This window comes from Pleurodeles waltl, chromosome 5 (assembly GCF_031143425.1).
Source record: "Pleurodeles waltl isolate 20211129_DDA chromosome 5, aPleWal1.hap1.20221129, whole genome shotgun sequence".
NCBI lineage: Eukaryota > Metazoa > Chordata > Amphibia > Caudata > Salamandridae > Pleurodeles > Pleurodeles waltl.
In genome coordinates, this window is record NC_090444.1 from 1,867,005,096 (window position 1) to 1,867,025,940 (window position 20,845).

The following is a 20,845-nucleotide window of genomic DNA, read 5'->3' on the forward strand; positions in this document are numbered from 1 at the left end:
GCACACAAAGCCCTCCACAACAAGGGACCCGAATACCTCAACCGCCGCCTCAGTTTCTACACACCCACCCGTCATCTTCGCTCCGCCAACCTCGCACTCGCCGCCGTCCCTCGCATCCGCCGCACCACGGCGGGTGGGAGGTCCTTTTCCTACCTGGCGGCCAAGACATGGAACTCCCTCCCCACCAACCTCAGAATCACCCAGGACCACTCCGCATTCCGGAGGCAGCTCAAGACCTGGCTCTTCGAGCAGCAGTGACCCCCTCCCCCTAGCGCCTTGAGACCCTCACGGGTGAGTAGCGCGCTTTATAAATGTTTTTGATTTGATTTGATTTAATATTTCCTGCATCTGATGATGTAATTTTCCAAAAATATTTTTGCTAAAAAAATAAAGATATTAAAGCAGATTTTATTCTTTGTTCCCAATCACGTTTATTAGACTCTACAATCAATCAGCTCGAGGGCAGCACGCGCTGCGGAACGTAGTCCTTCCTTTGTGTCCATCACGCCGTGGCCGTATGGCCGCGTGATGCGTGCGTTCCACGAGACGTCGCGCCGCCGTCAGGGTTCCTTCCTCTAACGCCCGGCGCCGCCGCGGGTCGCTGGGCTGCGGAGTGCGCATGCGCCCGCACCCGGAAGTGAGCGCGCGCCGGAGAGTTTGACAGGCCCGGCCGGGTGTAGGCCGAGGGCGGGGAGAGGAGCTCGGGAGCGGCGTCCGGGGCCCGGGAGGAGGCGGCGGAGCGGGGAGACCCGCAGGAGGTAAGGGCGGAGCCGAGGGGATGGAGCCGCCCGCGCCCCGGCCGGAGGGGCTGCGGCTGTCACCGGAGTGCTCCCTGTGTCACCCCCACGTCGTGTCACCCCGTGTCTGCCCCCCACACATCGTCACTACATTTCCGCCAACATCATGTCACCCCATTCAAGCCCCCACCACCACCGGTATCACCAGACCCTCACCTGACCCCCCTACCACAGGTATCACCAGACCCTCACCTGACCCCCCTACCACATGTATCACCAGACCCTCCCCTGACCCCTCCCACCACAGGTATCACCAGACCCTCACCTGACCCCTCCCACCACATGTATCACCAGACCCTCCCCTGACCCCTCCCACCACAGGTATCACCAGACCCTCACCTGACCCCTCCCACCACAGGTATCACCAGACCCTCCCCTGACCCCTCCCACCACAGGTATCACCAGACCCTCCCCTGACCCCTCCCACCACAGGTATCACCAGACCCTCCCCTGACCCCTCCCACCACAGGTATCACCAGACCCTCACCTGACCCCTCCCACCACAGGTATCACCAGACCCTCACCTGACCCCTCCCACCACAGGTATCACCAGACCCTCACCTGACCCCTCCCACCACAGGTATCACCAGACCCTCCCCTGACCCCTCCCACCACAGGTATCACCAGACCCTCCCCTGACCCCTCCCACCACAGGTATCACCAGACCCTCACCTGACCCCTCTCCCCCCTACCACAGGTATCACCAGACCCTCACCTGACCCCTCCCACCACAGGTATCACCAGACCCTCACCTGACCCCTCTCCCCCCTACCACAGGTATCACCAGACCCTCACCTGACCCCTCCCACCACAGGTATCACCAGACCCTCACCTGACCCCTCTCCCCCCTACCACAGGTATCACCAGACCCTCACCTGACCCCTCCCACCACAGGTATCACCAGACCCTCACCTGACCCCTCCCACCACAGGTATCACCAGACCCTCACCTGACCCCTCTCCCCCCTACCAAAGGTATCACCAGACCCCTCTCCCCCCTACCAAAGGTATCACCAGACCCTCCCCTGACCCCTCCCACCACAGGTATCACCAGACCCTCCCCTGACCCCTCCCACCACAGGTATCACCAGACCCTCCCCTGACCCCTCCCACCACAGGTATCACCAGACCCTCCCCTGACCCCTCCCACCACAGGTATTCACAGACCCTCCCCTGACCCCTCCCACCACAGGTATCACCAGACCCTCCCCTGACCCCTCCCACCACAGGTATCACCAGACCCTCCCCTGACCCCTCCCACCACAGGTATCACCAGACCCTCCCCTGACCCCTCCCACCACAGGTATCACCAGACCCTCCCCTGACCCCTCCCACCACAGGTATCACCAGACCCTCCCCTGACCCCTCCCACCACAGGTATCACCAGACCCTCCCCTGACCCCTCCCACCACAGGTATCACCAGACCCTCCCCTGACCCCTCCCACCACAGGTATCACCAGACCCCTCTCACCACAGGTATCACCAGACCCTCCCCTGACCCCTCCCACCACAGGTATCACCAGACCCTCCCCTGACCCCTCCCACCACAGGTATCACCAGACCCTCCCCTGACCCCTCCCACCACAGGTATCACCAGACCCTCCCCTGACCCCTCCCACCACAGGTATCACCAGACCCTCCCCTGACCCCTCCCACCACAGGTATCACCAGACCCTCCCCTGACCCCTCCCACCACAGGTATCACCAGACCCCTCTCACCACAGGTATCACCAGACCCTCCCCTGACCCCTCCCACCACAGGTATCACCAGACCCTCACCTGACCCCTCCCACCACAGGTATCACCAGACCCTCACCTGACCCCTCCCACCACAGGTATCACCAGACCCTCCCCTGACCCCTCCCACCACATGTATCACCAGACCCTCACCTGACCCCCCTACCACAGGTATCACCAGACCCTCACCTGACCCCCCTACCACATGTATCACCAGACCCTCACCTGACCCCTCCCACCACAGGTATCACCAGACCCTCCCCTGACCCCTCCCACCACAGGTATCACCAGACCCTCCCCTGACCCCTCCCACCACAGGTATCACCAGACCCTCCCCTGACCCCTCCCACCACAGGTATCACCAGACCCTCCCCTGACCCCTCCCACCACAGGTATCACCAGACCCTCCCCTGACCCCTCCCACCACAGGTATCACCAGACCCTCCCCTGACCCCTCCCACCACAGGTATCACCAGACCCTCCCCTGACCCCTCCCACCACAGGTATCACCAGACCCTCCCCTGACCCCTCCCACCACAGGTATCACCAGACCCTCACCTGACCCCTCCCACCACAGGTATCACCAGACCCTCACCTGACCCCTCCCACCACAGGTATCACCAGACCCTCACCTGACCCCTCCCACCACAGGTATCACCAGACCCTCCCCTGACCCCTCCCACCACAGGTATCACCAGACCCTCCCCTGACCCCTCTCACCACAGGTATCACCAGACCCTCCCCTGACCCCTCCCACCACAGGTATCACCAGACCCTCACCTGACCCCTCCCACCACAGGTATCACCAGACCCTCACCTGACCCCTCCCACCACAGGTATCACCAGACCCTCACCTGACCCCTCCCACCACAGGTATCACCAGACCCTCCCCTGACCCCTCCCACCACAGGTATCACCAGACCCCTCTCACCACAGGTATCACCAGACCCTCACCTGACCCCTCCCACCACAGGTATCACCAGACCCTCCCCTGACCCCCCTACCACAGGTATCACCAGACCCTCCCCTGACCCCTCCCACCACAGGTATCACCAGACCCTCCCCTGACCCCTCCCACCACAGGTATCACCAGACCCTCCCCTGACCCCTCCCACCACAGGTATCACCAGACCCTCCCCTGACCCCTCCCACCACACGTATCACCAGACCCTCCCCTGACCCCTCCCACCACAGGTATCACCAGACCCTCACCTGACCCCTCCCACCACAGGTATCACCAGACCCTCCCCTGACCCCTCCCACCACAGGTATCACCAGACCCCTCTCACCACAGGTATCACCAGACCCTCACCTGACCCCTCCCACCACAGGTATCACCAGACCCTCCCCTGACCCCTCCCACCACAGGTATCACCAGACCCTCCCCTGACCCCTCCCACCACAGGTATCACCAGACCCTCCCCTGACCCCTCCCACCACAGGTATCACCAGACCCTCCCCTGACCCCTCCCACCACAGGTATCACCAGACCCTCACCTGACCCCTCCCACCACAGGTATCACCAGACCCTCACCTGACCCCTCCCACCACAGGTATCACCAGACCCTCACCTGACCCCTCCCACCACAGGTATCACCAGACCCTCCCCTGACCCCTCCCACCACAGGTATCACCAGACCCCTCTCACCACAGGTATCACCAGACCCTCACCTGACCCCTCCCACCACAGGTATCACCAGACCCTCCCCTGACCCCCCTACCACAGGTATCACCAGACCCTCCCCTGACCCCTCCCACCACAGGTATCACCAGACCCTCCCCTGACCCCTCCCACCACAGGTATCACCAGACCCCTCTCACCACAGGTATCACCAGACCCTCACCTGACCCCTCCCACCACAGGTATCACCAGACCCTCCCCTGACCCCTCCCACCACAGGTATCACCAGACCCTCCCCTGACCCCTCCCACCACAGGTATCACCAGACCCTCCCCTGACCCCTCCCACCACAGGTATCACCAGACCCTCCCCTGACCCCTCCCACCACAGGTATCACCAGACCCTCCCCTGACCCCTCCCACCACATGTATCACCAGACCCTCACCTGACCCCCCTACCACAGGTATCACCAGACCCTCACCTGACCCCCCTACCACATGTATCACCAGACCCTCACCTGACCCCTCCCACCACAGGTATCACCAGACCCTCCCCTGACCCCTCCCACCACAGGTATCACCAGACCCTCCCCTGACCCCTCCCACCACAGGTATCACCAGACCCTCCCCTGACCCCTCCCACCACAGGTATCACCAGACCCTCCCCTGACCCCTCCCACCACAGGTATCACCAGACCCTCCCCTGACCCCTCCCACCACAGGTATCACCAGACCCTCCCCTGACCCCTCCCACCACAGGTATCACCAGACCCTCCCCTGACCCCTCCCACCACAGGTATCACCAGACCCTCCCCTGACCCCTCCCACCACAGGTATCACCAGACCCTCCCCTGACCCCTCCCACCACAGGTATCACCAGACCCTCCCCTGACCCCTCCCACCACAGATATCACCAGACCCTCACCTGACCCCTCCCACCACAGGTATCACCAGACCCTCACCTGACCCCTCCCACCACAGGTATCACCAGACCCTCACCTGACCCCTCCCACCACAGGTATCACCAGACCCTCACCTGACCCCTCCCACCACAGGTATCACCAGACCCTCACCTGACCCCTCCCACCACAGGTATCACCAGACCCTCCCCTGACCCCTCTCACCACAGGTATCACCAGACCCTCCCCTGACCCCTCTCACCACAGGTATCACCAGACCCTCACCTGACCCCTCCCACCACAGGTATCACCAGACCCTCACCTGACCCCTCCCACCACAGGTATCACCAGACCCTCACCTGACCCCTCCCACCACAGGTATCACCAGACCCTCACCTGACCCCTCCCACCACAGGTATCACCAGACCCCTCTCACCACAGGTATCACCAGACCCTCACCTGACCCCTCCCACCACAGGTATCACCAGACCCTCCCCTGACCCCCCTACCACAGGTATCACCAGACCCTCCCCTGACCCCTCCCACCACAGGTATCACCAGACCCTCCCCTGACCCCTCCCACCACAGGTATCACCAGACCCTCCCCTGACCCCTCCCACCACAGGTATCACCAGACCCTCCCCTGACCCCTCCCACCACAGGTATCACCAGACCCTCCCCTGACCCCTCCCACCACAGGTATCACCAGACCCTCACCTGACCCCTCCCACCACAGGTATCACCAGACCCTCCCCTGACCCCTCCCACCACAGGTATCACCAGACCCCTCTCACCACAGGTATCACCAGACCCTCACCTGACCCCTCCCACCACAGGTATCACCAGACCCTCCCCTGACCCCTCCCACCACAGGTATCACCAGACCCTCCCCTGACCCCTCCCACCACAGGTATCACCAGACCCTCCCCTGACCCCTCCCACCACAGGTATCACCAGACCCTCACCTGACCCCTCCCACCACAGGTATCACCAGACCCTCACCTGACCCCTCCCACCACAGGTATCACCAGACCCTCACCTGACCCCTCCCACCACAGGTATCACCAGACCCTCCCCTGACCCCTCCCACCACAGGTATCACCAGACCCCTCTCACCACAGGTATCACCAGACCCTCACCTGACCCCTCCCACCACAGGTATCACCAGACCCTCCCCTGACCCCCCTACCACAGGTATCACCAGACCCTCCCCTGACCCCTCCCACCACAGGTATCACCAGACCCTCCCCTGACCCCTCCCACCACAGGTATCACCAGACCCTCCCCTGACCCCTCCCACCACAGGTATCACCAGACCCTCCCCTGACCCCTCCCACCACAGGTATCACCAGACCCTCCCCTGACCCCTCCCACCACAGGTATCACCAGACCCTCACCTGACCCCTCTCACCACAGGTATCACCAGACCCTCACCTGACCCCTCCCACCACAGGTATCACCAGACCCTCACCTGACCCCTCCCACCACAGGTATCACCAGACCCTCACCTGACCCCTCTCACCACAGGTATCACCAGACCCTCACCTGACCCCTCCCACCACAGGTATCACCAGACCCTCCCCTGACCCCTCCCACCACAGGTATCACCAGACCCCTCTCACCACAGGTATCACCAGACCCTCACCTGACCCCTCCCACCACAGGTATCACCAGACCCTCACCTGACCCCTCTCACCACAGGTATCACCAGACCCTCACCTGACCCCTCCCACCACAGGTATCACCAGACCCTCCCCTGACCCCTCCCACCACAGGTATCACCAGACCCTCACCTGACCCCCCTACCACAGGTATCACCAGACCCTCACCTGACCCCTCCCACCACAGGTATCACCAGACCCTCACCTGACCCCTCCCACCACAGGTATCACCAGACCCTCACCTGACCCCTCCCACCACAGGTATCACCAGACCCTCACCTGACCCCTCCCACCACAGGTATCACCAGACCCTCACCTGACCCCTCTCCCCCCTACCACAGGTATCACCAGACCCTCCCCTGACCCCTCCCACCACAGGTATCACCAGACCCTCCCCTGACCCCTCCCACCACAGGTATCACCAGACCCTCACCTGACCCCTCCCACCACAGGTATCACCAGACCCTCACCCGACCCCTCCCACCACAGGTATCACCAGACCCTCACCCGACCCCTCCCACCACAGGTATCACCAGACCCTCCCCTGACCCCTCCCACCACAGGTATCACCAGACCCTCCCCTGACCCCTCCCACCACAGGTATCACCAGACCCTCCCCTGACCCCTCCCACCACAGGTATCACCAGACCCTCCCCTGACCCCTCCCACCACAGGTATCACCAGACCCTCCCCTGACCCCTCCCACCACAGGTATCACCAGACCCTCACCTGACCCCTCCCACCACAGGTATCACCTGACCCCTCCCACCACAGGTATCACCAGACCCTCCCCTGACCCCTCCCACCACAGGTATCACCAGACCGTCCCCTGACCCCTCCCACCACAGGTATCACCAGACCCTCACCTGACCCCTCTCCCACCACAGGTATCACCAGACCCTCACCTGACCCCTCCCACCACAGGTATCACCAGACCCTCCCCTGACCCCTCCCACCACAGGTATCACCAGACCCTCCCCTGACCCCTCCCACCACAGGTATCACCAGACCCTCACCTGACCCCTCCCACCACAGGTATCACCAGACCCTCACCTGACCCCTCCCACCACAGGTATCACCTGACCCCTCCCACCACAGGTATCACCAGACCCTCACCTGACCCCTCCCACCACAGGTATCACCTGACCCCTCCCACCACAGGTATCACCAGACCCTCACCTGACCCCTCCCACCACAGGTATCACCAGACCCTCACCTGACCCCTCCCACCACAGGTATCACCAGACCCTCACCTGACCCCTCCCACCACAGGTATCACCAGACCCTCACCTGACCCCTCTCCCCCCTACCACAGGTATCACCAGACCCTCACCTGACCCCTCCCACCACAGGTATCACCAGACCCTCACCTGACCCCTCCCACCACAGGTATCACCAGACCCTCACCTGACCCCTCCCACCACAGGTATCACCAGACCCTCACCTGACCCCTCCCACCACAGGTATCACCAGACCCTCCCCTGACCCCTCCCACCACAGGTATCACCAGACCCTCCCCTGACCCCTCCCACCACAGGTATCACCAGACCCTCCCCTGACCCCTCCCACCACCGGTATCACCAGACCCTCCCCTGACCCCTCCCACCACAGGTATCACCAGACCCTCACCTGACCCCTCTCACCACAGGTATCACCAGACCCTCCCCTGACCCCTCCCACCACAGGTATCACCAGACCCTCACCTGACCCCTCTCACCACAGGTATCACCAGACCCTCACCTGACCCCTCCCACCACAGGTATCACCAGACCCTCACCTGACCCCTCTCACCACAGGTATCACCAGACCCTCACCTGACCCCTCCCACCACAGGTATCACCAGACCCTCACCTGACCCCTCCCACCACAGGTATCACCAGACCCTCACCTGACCCCTCCCACCACAGGTATCACCAGACCCTCACCTGACCCCTCCCACCACAGGTATCACCAGACCCTCACCTGACCCCTCCCACCACAGGTATCACCAGACCCTCACCTGACCCCTCCCACCACAGGTATCACCAGACCCTCCCCTGACCCCTCCCACCACAGGTATCACCAGACCCTCACCTGACCCCTCTCACCACAGGTATCACCAGACCCTCACCTGACCCCTCCCACCACAGGTATCTCTAGACCCTCCCCTGACCCCTCCCACCACAGGTATCACCAGACCCATCTCACCACAGGTATCACCAGACCCTCACCTGACCCCTCCCACCACAGGTATCACCAGACCCTCACCTGACCCCTCTCACCACAGGTATCACCAGACCCTCACCTGACCCCTCCCACCACAGGTATCACCAGACCCTCCCCTGACCCCTCCCACCACAGGTATCACCAGACCCTCACCTGACCCCCCTACCACAGGTATCACCAGACCCTCACCTGACCCCTCCCACCACAGGTATCACCAGACCCTCACCTGACCCCTCCCACCACAGGTATCACCAGACCCTCACCTGACCCCTCCCACCACAGGTATCACCAGACCCTCACCTGACCCCTCTCCCCCCTACCACAGGTATCACCAGACCCTCCCCTGACCCCTCCCACCACAGGTATCACCAGACCCTCACCTGACCCCTCCCACCACAGGTATCACCAGACCCTCACCCGACCCCTCCCTCCACAGGTATCACCAGACCCTCACCTGACCCCTCCCACCACAGGTATCACCAGACCCTCCCCTGACCCCTCCCACCACAGGTATCACCAGACCCTCCCCTGACCCCTCCCACCACAGGTATCACCAGACCCTCCCCTGACCCCTCCCACCACAGGTATCACCAGACCCTCCCCTGACCCCTCCCACCACAGGTATCACCAGACCCTCACCTGACCCCTCCCACCACAGGTATCACCTGACCCCTCCCACCACAGGTATCACCAGACCCTCCCCTGACCCCTCCCACCACAGGTATCACCAGACCCTCACCTGACCCCTCTCCCACCACAGGTATCACCAGACCCTCACCTGACCCCTCCCACCACAGGTATCACCAGACCCTCCCCTGACCCCTCCCACCACAGGTATCACCAGACCCTCCCCTGACCCCTCCCACCACAGGTATCACCAGACCCTCCCCTGACCCCTCCCACCACAGGTATCACCAGACCCTCCCCTGACCCCTCCCACCACAGGTATCACCAGACCCTCCCCTGACCCCTCCCACCACAGGTATCACCAGACCCTCCCCTGACCCCTCCCACCACAGGTATCACCAGACCCTCCCCTGACCCCTCCCACCACAGGTATCACCAGACCCTCCCCTGACCCCTCCCACCACAGGTATCACCAGACCCTCCCCTGACCCCTCCCACCACAGGTATCACCAGACCCTCACCTGACCCCTCTCCCACCACAGGTATCACCAGACCCTCCCCTGACCCCTCCCACCACAGGTATCACCAGACCCTCCCCTGACCCCTCCCACCACAGGTATCACCAGACCCTCACCTGACCCCTCTCCCACCACAGGTATCACCAGACCCTCACCTGACCCCTCTCCCACCACAGGTATCACCTGACCCCTCCCACCACAGGTATCACCAGACCCTCCCCTGACCCCTCCCACCACAGGTATCACCAGACCCTCCCCTGACCCCTCCCACCACAGGTATCACCAGACCCCTCCCACCACAGGTATCACCAGACCCTCACCTGACCCCTCCCACCACAGGTATCACCAGACCCTCACCTGACCCCTCCCACCACAGGTATCACCAGACCCTCACCTGACCCCTCCCACCACAGGTATCACCAGACCCTCCCCTGACCCCTCCCACCACAGGTATCACCAGACCCTCACCTGACCCCTCCCACCACAGGTATCACCAGACCCTCCCCTGACCCCTCCCACCACAGGTATCACCAGACCCTCCCCCGACCCCTCCCACCACAGGTATCACCAGACCCTCCCCCGACTCCTCCCACCACAGGTATCACCAGACCCTCACCTGACCCCTCCCACCACAGGTATCACCAGACCCTCCCCTGACCCACTCCCACCACAGGTATCACCAGACCCTCCCCTGACCCCTCCCACCACAGGTATCACCAGACCCTCCCCTGACCCCTCCCACCACAGGTATCACCAGACCCTCCCCTGACCCCTCGCACCACAGGTATCACCAGACCCTCCCCTGACCCCTCCCACCACAGGTATCACCAGACCCTCCCCTGACCCCTCCCACCACAGGTATCACCAGACCCTCCCCTGACCCCTCCCACCACAGGTATCACCAGACCCTCCCCTGACCCCTCCCACCACAGGTATCACCAGACCCTCACCTGACCCCTCTCCCCCCTACCACAGGTATCACCAGACCCTCACCTGACCCCTCCCACCACAGGTATCACCAGACCCTCACCTGACCCCTCTCCCCCCTACCACAGGTATCACCAGACCCTCACCTGACCCCTCCCACCACAGGTATCACCAGACCCTCACCTGACCCCTCTCCCCCCTACCACAGGTATCACCAGACCCTCACCTGACCCCTCCCACCACAGGTATCACCAGACCCTCACCTGACCCCTCCCACCACAGGTATCACCAGACCCTCACCTGACCCCTCTCCCCCCTACCAAAGGTATCACCAGACCCCTCTCCCCCCTACCAAAGGTATCACCAGACCCTCCCCTGACCCCTCCCACCACAGGTATCACCAGACCCTCCCCTGACCCCTCCCACCACAGGTATCACCAGACCCTCCCCTGACCCCTCCCACCACAGGTATCACCAGACCCTCCCCTGACCCCTCCCACCACAGGTATTCACAGACCCTCCCCTGACCCCTCCCACCACAGGTATCACCAGACCCTCCCCTGACCCCTCCCACCACAGGTATCACCAGACCCTCCCCTGACCCCTCCCACCACAGGTATCACCAGACCCTCCCCTGACCCCTCCCACCACAGGTATCACCAGACCCTCCCCTGACCCCTCCCACCACAGGTATCACCAGACCCTCCCCTGACCCCTCCCACCACAGGTATCACCAGACCCTCCCCTGACCCCTCCCACCACAGGTATCACCAGACCCTCCCCTGACCCCTCCCACCACAGGTATCACCAGACCCTCCCCTGACCCCTCCCACCACAGGTATCACCAGACCCTCACCTGACCCCTCTCCCACCACAGGTATCACCAGACCCTCACCTGACCCCTCCCACCACAGGTATCACCAGACCCTCACCTGACCCCTCCCACCACAGGTATCACCAGACCCTCCCCTGACCCCTCCCACCACAGGTATCACCAGACCCTCCCCCTGACCCCTCCCACCACAGGTATCACCAGACCCTCACCTGACCCCTCCCACCACAGGTATCACCTGACCCCTCCCACCACAGGTATCACCTGACCCCTCCCACCACAGGTATCACCAGACCCTCACCTGACCCCTCCCACCACAGGTATCACCTGACCCCCTCCCACCACAGGTATCACCAGACCCTCACCTGACCCCTCCCACCACAGGTATCACCAGACCCTCACCTGACCCCTCCCACCACAGGTATCACCAGACCCTCACCTGACCCCTCCCACCACAGGTATCACCAGACCCTCACCTGACCCCTCTCCCCCCTACCACAGGTATCACCAGACCCTCACCTGACCCCTCCCACCACAGGTATCACCAGACCCTCACCTGACCCCTCCCACCACAGGTATCACCAGACCCTCACCTGACCCCTCCCACCACAGGTATCACCAGACCCTCACCTGACCCCTCCCACCACAGGTATCACCAGACCCTCACCTGACCCCTCTCCCCCCTACCACAGGTATCACCAGACCCTCACCTGACCCCTCCCACCACAGGTATCACCAGACCCTCACCTGACCCCTCCCACCACAGGTATCACCAGACCCTCACCTGACCCCTCCCACCACAGGTATCACCAGACCCTCACCTGACCCCTCCCACCACAGGTATCACCAGACCCTCACCTGACCCCTCTCCCACCACAGGTATCACCAGACCCTCTCCTGACCCCTCTCCCACCACAGGTATCACCAGACCCTCACCTGACCCCTCTCCCCCCTACCACAGGTATCACCAGACCCTCACCTGACCCCTCCCACCACACGTATCACCAGACCCTCCCCTGACCCCTCCCACCACAGGTATCACCAGACCCTCACCTGACCCCTCCCACCACAGGTATCACCAGACCCTCACCTGACCCCTCCCACCACAGGTATCACCAGACCCTCACCTGACCCCTCCCACCACAGGTATCACCAGACCCTCACCTGACCCCTCCCACCACAGGTATCACCAGACCCTCACCTGACCCCTCCCACCACAGGTATCACCTGACCCTCACCTGACCCCTCCCACCACAGGTATCACCAGACCCTCACCTGACCCCTCCCACCACAGGTATCACCAGACCCTCACCTGACCCCCCTCCCACCACAGGTATCACCAGACCCTCACCTGACCCCTCCCACCACAGGTATCACCTGACCCCTCCCACCACAGGTATCACCAGACCCTCACCTGACCCCTCCCACCACAGGTATCACCAGACCCTCACCTGACCCCTCCCACCACAGGTATCACCAGACCCTCACCTGACCCCTCCCACCACAGGTATCACCAGACCCTCACCTGACCCCTCTCCCCCCTACCACAGGTATCACCAGACCCCTCTCTCCACCGCCTCCCATCACGAGTACCACCTGACCCCTCCCACCACAGGTATCACCAGACCCCTCTCTCCACCTCCTCCCATCACAAGTATCTCTGCAACCCTAGCTGCACCATCCCCACCCACCAGGGATCACCAGACTTCAGCATGTGTCCAAAAACATTCTGTGCTTCCCTCCCATCACAGCTATCACCAGACCCCTCCCACCACAGGTATCACCTGACCCCTCCCACCACAGGTATCACCAGACCCTCACCTGACACCTCCCCACCTGTCAGAGGTATCACTAGATCCTCACCTGACCCCTCTCCCCCCTACCACAGGTATCACCAGACCCCTCTCTCCACCTCCTCCCATCACGAGTACCACCTGATCCTTCCCACCATGTCCAGGTGTCACCAGACCCTCAGCATATATCTAAGGATCCCTTCCATGTCTCCCATCAGAGGTACTCCTCTCTCCACCTCCTCCCATCACAGATAGCACAAGACTCTCTCCTGACCTCCTCCCATGCATGTCTTCCATCTCAGGTATCAGCAGACACTCAACCCAGGCCTGTCCCTTCTCCCTCCATGTCTGCCTTACAACACAGCAGTTCTGTAAGGGGGGCGGCCCATCCGGGTCTCAGACCTAGCAGTACATAAGAACTCATTCAAAAGAGTCTGTATAATAATGTCCTTAGGTTTATAGGCAAAATACACTCATCGGGTGAACAACAACAGTAACATCCGCTCATGTGCTCCATGTCAGCATCGTGGGTCCTGCTTACGTTTGTCAGGTTTTACTTCAGCTTGCGTTCCTTAAGTGTTTTGCTGTTTCAACGACTGTGTGCTTTGCAGATTTTCTCAGGCAGCCTATTGATCTTGGATTGTACTTGATACGAACTGAGTCCACTCTGGGTGTGCCCGTGGGTTCAGGCTGTGGGTGGATGTTTAAGGCCCACAGCTGAGAGCTCTGATGCTGAAGGCAGCCTGAGCTTCTCACACTGCCTCTCAGTGCCTCGTGAAATGGTTTAGAATACATATTCCCCTACTCCTTGGGCTCTCTGCAGATCTCACAGCGCAGTGGTCATGTGTGCAAATTGTAATTGTGAGTCTATGAGAGTGTGTGTGAAGGGGGCACACGGCTGGACGAATATCGACCGTGAGAAAGTAGAAGAAAGACAGACGAGACGTGGTGTGGCGTGTGCAGATGAGGATTTCGGAAGTCTGTGGGTAGAAATGAGACATCCATGTGTACAGGAGAGATTAGAGAGAGAACTAAGGTGACTGCAAGAACACGAGTACTTCAGACGCTCTGAAGACTACCAACCCTGCCACAGTCCGCCTCATTTTAATGCACTCCTAATTTCAAACTGAAACTCCTTTCCAGTACTTATTGTTCACAACAATAGCTTTACTACAGATTTATCTTAAACTGTTAACAAGCATTGGCAAAGTCACAACATTCGCCTTTTTTTAGGTGCGTATCAGTTACTTTGTGATATATCTTTGATTACAGCTCGCACGACTGGTCGGATATTTATTCTATGTGAAACACAGCATTTTACTTTACATTTTTTCAGCCTTGCCATCGTTATACACCGCACCCCTGACCGAGGATTTCTAGTTGTATACTTTACTTGACATCCCTTGTACAGGCCCCACTTTTTCATCCCACTTAAAGCCCTCCCTCCAGCCATGCACAGCAGTTCTAGTAGGAGTACTGAAATATCCTGATCAATTTCCCAGTGTGTTCCACTAACACTGTGAGTTGTTTGGTTTGGAGTAAGACTGTAGCAAATGTTAGTCCTTTCATGGTAGTTTCACCCTAGGTCGGAAACAAGGGGGTGTTCTTGTGAATGATGGAGGAAGGGACAGAGCTGCAGCTCTAGGCGCCCCAGGGGTACCGGTTAGTTTTCTCGAGTGCAGGTGGAATTTCTAGGGATACCTGAGGTGTGGGGTGGGAAGAGGAAGTTTATCTCTTATGTTTAGTAGGCGAAGGAGGTTGACACCAGAAGAAACTGTCCAAGGTGCCAGTTGCCCCTCATTTTAAACAACGAGGGCAGCACGAAGAGCTTTGTGATCGCATATATTGCTCTGCAGCTGAAGCTAAGGACCTGACTAGGCCATTGTTTCTTTAGTTTGGAGGGCTGCACTGGAGCTTGTTTTAAGGAGGCAGCCTAACAGCAGTTTTTGTCTGTGTTGTTGATGTGGATGGCAAAGGTGGTGGGGGCTTTACATGTGCAAGGCAGGGAACGATGAGGTACTTAGCAGGGAGAGGGGAGCTTGATGTCTGAAGTAGGAGAGAGACATCTTTGCATGTTAGTAAGCTTGTTGAGGCACATAGCAACACAAATGAGATGTGGTGTACTTATGAGTGCAGCTTTGGAACACCATTTGTTTCTTGGAGTGGAGGATGAATGGGAGCCTTTGGGGCTGGTCTGGTCATTCCCACCAGCGCATATTTTACAGACATCAGTGGCGTTGTGGGAGTAGTAATGCAACACTGCTCTTCTGGTTTGGGAGGTTACTGAGCATGCCAGATAATCATTTTGGATACTTTGTGGGTGAAAGGCGGCAAAGTATTTCACCATGTTTTTCTCTTGGAGGGAGAGGTGAGCAGTCTTTTGTATAGAAGAAGGAAAATTGTATAACCTTTCCCGCCCTCCTTCAAGTGAATATTTTTACTATGAAAAAACAAGCAATGCATTTTCTGTCTCCAAAGTTGAACAAAGAAAGCAGGTAAAAGCAAAGGGTCCCTTCAGGCACCTCTCAATCTTCTCTGAACCCACCCTGTAAGAATTGGTTCCAAATATATTTCTTATTTTATCATAGTTCTTTTAAACTTCCAATAGTTTAGTTCTTCCATTGCTGCAAGGAAGAAAGCTGCCTGTGTAAAATCAGTCCTTTTTGAGGAGTGCAGTGTCCCCTCCATTATCCAAACCTTTCAACTTTTCAATTTACCTTAAGGGACACAAACTACTCAAATTGTAATGAAATACGTGTCTGTTGCGAGGGTCAATCTCACACTGACCTCTTCCAGAAGAGGCTGATGTCAAGGAGTGGTGATGCTCTGATAAATGAACCGAGCAAGATTTTGGAAGCCACAATATGGGTCCACTTTGAATTGTCTAGTGGGTATAGTTCCCCCTTGTAAACCACCTAGAAACAAAGAAAATGCCCGTAATAAAAATAAGCATGCTGCAGTAAAATAAAAAAAGATTGTAGTCTCTTGAGGAGCAGCACTGGCCTGTGCCCACAAGGACACCTCAGCAAGCATCACCAAGGTGACAGGTGGAGAAATGCTGCAAATCATTCACAACAGAAAATTCAAGTTGGAGGCAGTTTCAAAACTACGCCTTTTCCACCTTTGAACTTACATGTTACAGTTTTTGATAAACTAGTTTGAATTCCAGGATTTGTGAAGCAACTCCAGGAACCTCTTACTGTCTTTAATTGTTTGTGACTGGTCTGTTCAAATGTTTGACACTCGTGCATGCTTTTTTCTGTTTTATCGATCTCAGGACACTGTGTGCACAGAGCAGTCATGCTTTTGTTTGAATACCCTGCAAGCCGTTCTGGTGGCTAATGCCAGCACTGTGCCTTTGGCCTTACTCGGTCTGCTATTTGAAAAAGGTAACCAGTCATGGGCAGATGACCAAGAAGAAAAGAAGGTCCTGTGATGGTGGCCGCGTCTCCAGGTCTGCTTGCGCTGGGCTTGAGGAGAGGTGAACACCCATAGATGACCCAGGGGGTGGTTCTGCAGATACAGCGCTCCAGGGTGAATCCATCGACCTCCATCCTAGTATTCATTACTGACCCAGCGCATATGGGTTTGTTAAGAACCCACTCGTTATCACACTTGAAAGCAAACCATGACCTGCTAACGTCGAACCTGTGCCCGCGTCACATGAATCTGTACAATAACCAAGGGCGCTTGTATGAAAGAATATCTTTAATATCAGTCACACAAGAGGCGATGGGATGAACGCTGCAGCCAGTCTAAGACTGGTAGTCGCTCTGAGAAGCGTTGCACCCCCTCATGTTTGTACCCACTGCCCCAATCTAGACAAAGGCCTGCATCATGTAAATCATTACTGACCCTACTCATGAGAACTCATTCCGAACTTCCAGATGTCACAAGCGATTGCCAGTGTTAGACTATTTGCAAGCATTCCTCCCATCAGATTTTGTGTGACTGGTCTTTAATAATTTGGTGAGCGAGACCTCTCTGTGTCAGTTTTACAACAGCCTGAGTAGTTCATGCAGCAGTCACTGGTATCTGTTCCAAGTGCTGTGCTGTCCTTCCAGAGAAGGCTTGAAGAACTTCCCTGTGCCTATGGTTCCACAAGCAGCTTAAGTTAGCGGTAGAAGACGTAACAAAGCTTCACACTCCATGCTTCCAGCTTGTTAGTTTCTCTAAGGTTTGCGAAACTAGGAAGCTGGATGGTGTAACTTGCACACCTGGAATGTAGTCTGTCGAGGGAACTCCGAGCGTGCCTTCTAAGATGCATCCCGAGAGGAGGTGGCCCAAACTGAGTGGTACCTGTGATGCACCTGTTTGGGAGCAGGCGAGGCATGGAATGGAGACTTCCTGGGAGAAAAGACTGGTTATGGTGATCTCAGGCATGCCATGGTGAGGTGGACTTGCTCATGTTAGTTTAAATCTGTGATGAGGACTAGTACTACTGTGGCCAACTATCTGGTCGGTCCTGGATATGGGTCATCTGAAGTGTTCTTTGCAAGTCTGGACTGGAATGTGATAGAGGTCCTGATTTCAAGCCTACTGGGATCCAAGATGGGCTAGTGAAAGGAATGATCAGTCTTGGTGGGTGTTGGGTTGAGCTTGTCTTGGGGACTGCTTGCAGATGGGACCTTGGCTCTCAGGATGGTGACAGGCAGCATCTGGTCAGTGATGGAGGAGGTACTGGTGCCTGCATTGATGGTTCGAGCTACTGTGAAGGACTTAGCCTGTCATTCATAGGTGGTGGTGAGGCTGGGGCTACTCTAGCCGGGAATGGGGGCGTGGGTGAGGATCTAGTGATATCTGTGATGCGAGACAGTGTAGGAGGCTGGCCTGGTTTGTAGTGGGTACCAAGGGGTACTTACACCTTGCACCAGGTCCAGGTATCCCTTATTAGTGTAGAGGGGTGTCTAGCAGCTTAGGCTGATAGAAAAGGTAGCTTAGCAGAGCAGCTTAGGCTGAACTAGAAGGCGTGTAAAGCTCCTACTATACCACTGGTGTCATATGCACAATATCATAAGAAAACACAATACACAGATATACTAAAAATAAAGGTACTTTATTTTTATGACAATATGCCAAAAGTATCTCAGTGAGTCCCCTCAGTATGAGGATAGCAAATATACACAAGATATATGTACACAACACCAAACATATGCAGTAATAGCAATAGAAAGCAATGCAAGCAATGTACAGTCACAATGGATTGCAATGAGGGCACATAGGGATAGGGGCAACACAAACCATATACTCTAGAAGTGGAATGCGAACCACAAATGGACCCCAAACCTATGTGACCTTGTAGAGGGTCGCTGGGACTGTAAGGAAACAGTGAGGGTTAGAAAAATAGCCCACCCCAAGACCCTGAAAAGTGGGTGCAAAGTGCACCTAAGTTCCCCAAAGAGCACAGAAGTCGTGATAGGGGAATTCTGCAAGGAAGACCAACACCAGCAATGCAACAACGATGGATTTCCTGACGAGAGTACCTGTGGAACAAGGGGACCAAGTCCAAGAGTCACAATCAAGTCGGGAGTGGGCAGATGCCCAGGAAATGCCAGCTGTGGGTGCAAAGAAGCTGCCACCGGATGGTAGAAGCTGTGGATTTTTGCAAGAACGACAAGAGCTAGAAACGTCCCCTTTGGAGGATGGATGTCCCATGTTGTGAAGAAGCTTGCAGAGGTGTTTCCGTGCAGAAAGACTGCAAACAAACCTTGCTAGCTGCAAGGGTCGCGATTAGGGTTTTTGGATGCTGCTGTGGCGCAGGAGGGACCAGGATGTCGCCAATTGCGTGAGGAGACAGAGGGGGCACCCAGCAAGACAAAGAGCCCACTCAGAAGCAAGCAGCACCCGCAGAAGTGCCGGGACAGGCACTACGAAGTGGAGTGAACCGGAGCTCACCCGAAGTCACGAAGGAAGGTCCCACGACGCCGGAGGACAACTCAGGAGGTTGTGCACTGCAGGTTAGAGTGTCGGGGACCCAGGCTTGGCTGTGCACAAAGGAAATCCTGGAAGAGTGCACAGGAGCCGGAGCAGCTGCAAATCACGCGGTACCCAGCAATGCAGTCTAGCGTGGGGAGGCAAGGACTTACCTCCACCAAACTTGGACTGAAGAGTCACTGGACTGTGGGAGTCACTTGGACAGAGTTGCTGAGTTCAAGGGACCTCGCTCGTCGTGCTGAGAGGGGACCCAGAGGACCGGTGATGCAGTTCTTTGGTGCCTGCGGTTGCAGGGGGAAGATTCCGTCGACCCACTGGAGATTTCTTCGGAGCTTCTAGTGCAGAGAGGAGGCAGACTACCCCCACAGCATGCACCACCAGGAAAACAGTTGAGAAGGCGGCCGGATCAGCGATACAAGGTTGCAGTAGTCGTCTTTGCTACTTTGTTGCAGTTTTGCAGGCTTCCAGCGCGGTCAGCAGTCGATTCCTTGGCAGAAGGTGAAGAGAGAGATGCAGAGGAACTCTGATGAGCTCTTGCATTCATTATCTAAAGAATTCCCCAAAGTAGAGACCCTAAATAGCCAGAAAAGGAGGTTTGGCTACTTAGGAGAGAGGATAGGCTAGCAACACCAGGAGGAGCCTATCAGAAGGAGTCTCTGACGTCACTTGCTGGCACTGGCCACTCAGAGCAGTCCAGTGTTCCAGCAGCACCTCTGTTTCCAAGATGGCAGAGGTCTGGAGCACACTGGAGGAGCTCTGGGCACCTCCCAGGGGAGGTGCAGGTCAGGGGAGTGGCCACTCCCCTTTCCTTTGTCCAGTTTTGCTCCAGAGCAGGGCTGGGGGATCCCTGAACCGGTGTAGACTGGCTTATGCAGAAATGGGCACCATCTGTGCCCATGAAAGCATTTCCAGAGGCTGGGGGAGGCTACTCCTCCCCAGCCCTAACACCTTTTTCCAAAGGGAGAGGGTGTAACACCCTCTCTCTGAGGAAGTCCTTTGTTCTGCCTTCCTGGGCCAAGCCTGGCTGGACCCCAGAAGGGCAGAAACCTGTCTGAGGAGTTGGCGGCAGCAGCAGCAGCTGCAGTGAAACCCCGGGAAAGGTAGTTTGGCAGTACCCGGGTCTGAGCTAGAGACTCGGGGGATCATGGAATTGTCTCCCCAATGCCAGAATGGCATTGGGGTGACAATTCCATGATCTTAGACATGTTACATGGCCATGTTCGGAGTTACCATTGTGACGCTATACATATGTAGTGACCTATGTATAGTGCATGCGTGTAATGGTGTCCCCGCAC

At 58.0% G+C, this 20,845-nt stretch overlaps 1 protein-coding gene across 2 annotated transcripts in view; it reads left to right on the forward strand.

Annotated features, from left to right (window-relative positions):
* The first annotated feature begins 617 nt into the window (after window positions 1–617).
* LOC138296904 (cullin-9-like) overlaps window positions 618–20,845 on the forward strand; it is a 360,394-nt gene continuing 340,166 nt past the window's right edge. The window contains exon 1 of one of the 2 annotated variants that reach the window (XM_069236417.1): window positions 618–758. The gene's annotated coding sequence lies outside the window, so the exon portion shown is untranslated. The remainder of the gene's footprint in view (window positions 759–20,845) is intronic. The other variant, XM_069236416.1, reaches the window with a different exon arrangement.